The sequence below is a fragment of the Triticum aestivum genome, unplaced genomic scaffold (genome assembly GCF_018294505.1).
Source record: "Triticum aestivum cultivar Chinese Spring unplaced genomic scaffold, IWGSC CS RefSeq v2.1 scaffold173090, whole genome shotgun sequence".
Lineage (NCBI taxonomy): Eukaryota > Viridiplantae > Streptophyta > Magnoliopsida > Poales > Poaceae > Triticum > Triticum aestivum.
The window spans coordinates 1-3,335 of record NW_025230051.1 but is presented as its reverse complement, the minus strand read 5'-3'; the positions used below and the strand labels follow the sequence as shown (position 1 = coordinate 3,335).

At 44.4% G+C, this 3,335-nt stretch overlaps 1 long non-coding RNA gene across 1 annotated transcript; it reads left to right on the top strand.

Annotated features, from left to right (window-relative positions):
- The first annotated feature begins 220 nt into the window (after positions 1–220).
- LOC123175336 (uncharacterized) lies at positions 221–746 on the top strand. The gene is made up of 2 exons (XR_006487815.1): positions 221–387; positions 493–746. It is a non-coding gene; the product is annotated as an uncharacterized lncRNA (long non-coding RNA).
- Positions 747–3,335: the final 2,589 nt, after the last annotated feature.

The following is a 3,335-nucleotide window of genomic DNA, read 5'->3' as shown; positions in this document are numbered from 1 at the left end:
CGATGCTAATATGGATTGAGTTTAAATGAAATCTACCAAATCTTCTACCATAAGCATTAGTATTTTTAAGTGTATCCTAGTAATAATAACAACATTAATGTCTTCTATTTTTTTATACACAATCATAAGTAGTACATTAATTTGCATATTCTGGAAGGATCTGATCCGTCTGCCTGCCTCTATATAACAAACACCCTCGAGAGCTTTGCAACACAAACAAGTTGCAGCAACAACTGAACGGAGAGCAAAGAAAGAAAAACCAGTAGCTAGCCTCGAGTTTGGATCTCCTGATGGCAATCCTCAGAAGGAGCAGGAACGCCCTGTGCTTGGTGGCCCTAGTGATCATGGCTACCTGCACCGTTCTGTCATCAGCTAATGGACCGCCTGGTTAGTACTCTATGCATGATGCTAACATTTGTCATATGTACAATGCACCGATCGAATTCTATATCGTATAACTGGCCTAGTAACATGTATTTTTCCCTTTTGCAGGTACAATCAATTGCATGCCGCCGACTGGCAGCTGCGACCCGGCGCACTGCACTAAATTTTGCGCGCCGAACTATCATGGTCATTGCGCGGTGGGCGGCATAGGGGCCCCATCTTGTTGCTGCTACAATCCGACGAGTGCGTCAGTTGGGGTGGCTCACCCTGCTGCACCCTCACATGCATGAAGGACGTTCGCATGAATCAACGATCGATGTATGGCTCAAAATCATCGAATGGAATAATAATAAACTTCATTATATACTTTTGTGAGATATATCAACCAGCCATTCTTTTTATTCCAAGGCGAAGATTGAATCATTTAGCAAACATCAAGTCCCACAACTTTGGCAGATCGCTCAATCCCGTTCATCTTCAGCGCAAAGGGCGGTTCTAACAAGCCACACACTCATGTTCCAGAAATACTGAAACAAAATAAAAATCCATGGTTAAACCAGATTTTTTTTTCATAGATAAATGTATGATCAAGAGTGATTCCTCACCTATCTTTCTAGGGGCAAGCCATATTTGCACACTTAATTAAGATTACAAATAAATGGAAGATTTGTTTAAAAAGCAAATCTAGAAGATTGCAAATACTAGTAAGACTTTAGAAAAATCCGGTCCAGATGGTTGATACTACGTTGGCATTGGACGCCTTGTTCTCCTCATCTTTCGTCCCACTGGATGACTCAATTGCCCGATGACACAAAGTCCACTTGCAACCGAGATGTTACTATTCTTTTCAAGGACGGAACAAGAAGCATGCAATTGTCAGATTGACAATTGATGACGAACATATGATAATGTGTGTGTCATGCATGTTCAAGTTAATTTTTCTCTGGCCACGGCAAGGAGTGGCTTTCCTTCTAGTGCGTTTGTAACCGAACTACTACCGCTTCAATAGAGATGTTTGCAGGACATTACAAAACAGTAAAACAGAGCTAGCTACAGCTCTCCACAGCGATTTAAGGTTCTTGGCCGTCCAATCTGACTCACCAAGGTCCCAGATTTGGTACTGCACCCCGCACGACGTCCTGGCTCTGGCGATCCTGGTTCAATCGACCGTAATCGGGCCGCTGCTCCGCAGGCTGAGCTAGGAATTATACCGTTCGTCGGGCCGGCCAGGGGCCGAAAGCCTATGTAGCCCATCGAAGTGATTCTCTCTCCCAGCGTTTTCGTGCGTGTTGCCCAGCCCAGCCCGTTCCGTGCATCCTTCCTCTCTACCTGCCTTCCCCTAGTTCGTCTCAGTGCCGGTGGCGCTACCGCCGTCCTGCTACCCGCGCTCCTCTGGAGAAACTTTAGCGATCGAGTGGGCGGCATTCCATCGGCCAGCATCCGTGCCAGAGGTGGATGAGTGGAAGGAGGGAGAGTACAAATCCTCGGCCCTCCACGTACTGATTTATTTGTTAAAGAGCCACAACATCTGCTCCTAACTTCTAACTTGCACAATCCTCAGGCATCTCCCCACTACCTAGCTTCACAATAACGAAAGTGCTTCCGCCTACCTCTGCTACTCTTAATGGATATGATCGGAATTGGTAATTGTTTATTATGTGGCACCTGTCAACAATTTGAGGGTCCCTTGCTTTTTCCTAGGTGTTGCATGTTTGAACTGTTAATACATAATTTCTATTTATTCGATCAATTATAGCTCTTTAATTTGATCATAGGGAACAAAACAGATATATGCAAAATCAAAATATTTGCAAGAAAGAGCAGCTTCATCCTTATTTTTATTTAGTTTGTTGATAATTAACCTTCACCAATTGGCATTATGGATCTTTGACATCCCTCTCAAATTTACCTCATGGATGTGTGTTTATGTATCTCACACACAACATATTAAATGTTTTTATGTTTAGCATTCTTATCCTACTACTGGTTTTACTATTTGAGACACAATCATCTACGCACTTAAATGGAAGGAAATACATATAGACATTTATCATGAACAGACTTGCGCTTTCACATTAAAATTGTTGATATATATTCTGCCAATATTATATGCTTGCTAATGAAAATACTATGTGGAAACGGAGTGTTTTTTCATACTGTCAGATGAAGATATAGGCAAACATCTGAACAACTATGTCAATATAGCTCATAAATAATGCATATTTTCTGAGATCTTGAAGTCCCCCTTTGCCCCCAAATTTGCAAGTTACAAAAGCTCATTTTTTTTCTTTTGTTCTAATGGTCGTCTTTATTAATATTAGACTCTCCCCGACTCCTCCTTCAAGAAAGAAAGTTAGGGTCCGTGCCTCTCGCCGGCGCTAGCGCAGGTCTGCCTCGTCTCCGATAGCCCTAGGGCCATGGAGGCGCGGTGGATCCTGGCAAGGGCCGGCGGGAGGGCTCCGTTTTTAGTTTTTCAATCTTGTTAGGGTTTGTGTCCTGCTCAGGAAGGCGAGACGGCTGCGGCTCCCTAAAGATGAAATAAAGGTCTCCCCGCCTAGCCCCCGTTCCAGCGGTGCGTCTAGCAGCGTTGGTGGGCTTGTGGAGGTGGGTCTCCGGCGGATCTATCTTTGGTGGATTTGCTCGGATCTCGTCGTTGTTCATCTATGTTCGTGTGCCTTCGGTTTTGATCCTTCTGATCTACGTTATTCTTCATCAGCGGCGGTTGCCGTTCTGGGGTGCTCGTCCTATGGGCCTTAGCACGCCAACTTTTTGACTTTCTACTACAACAAGTTGTGCCCGACTTCGGTGATGGAGGGGTGATGACGGCGGCGCGCCTTCGGCTCGCTTCAGTGCTTGTAGTTGTCGCTAGCTGGTCTAAGGATCTGGATGTAATTTTTATTTCTGGTGTTCGTTGTACTGCCATGATTAAAGATGAATAGGTCGGAAGTTTT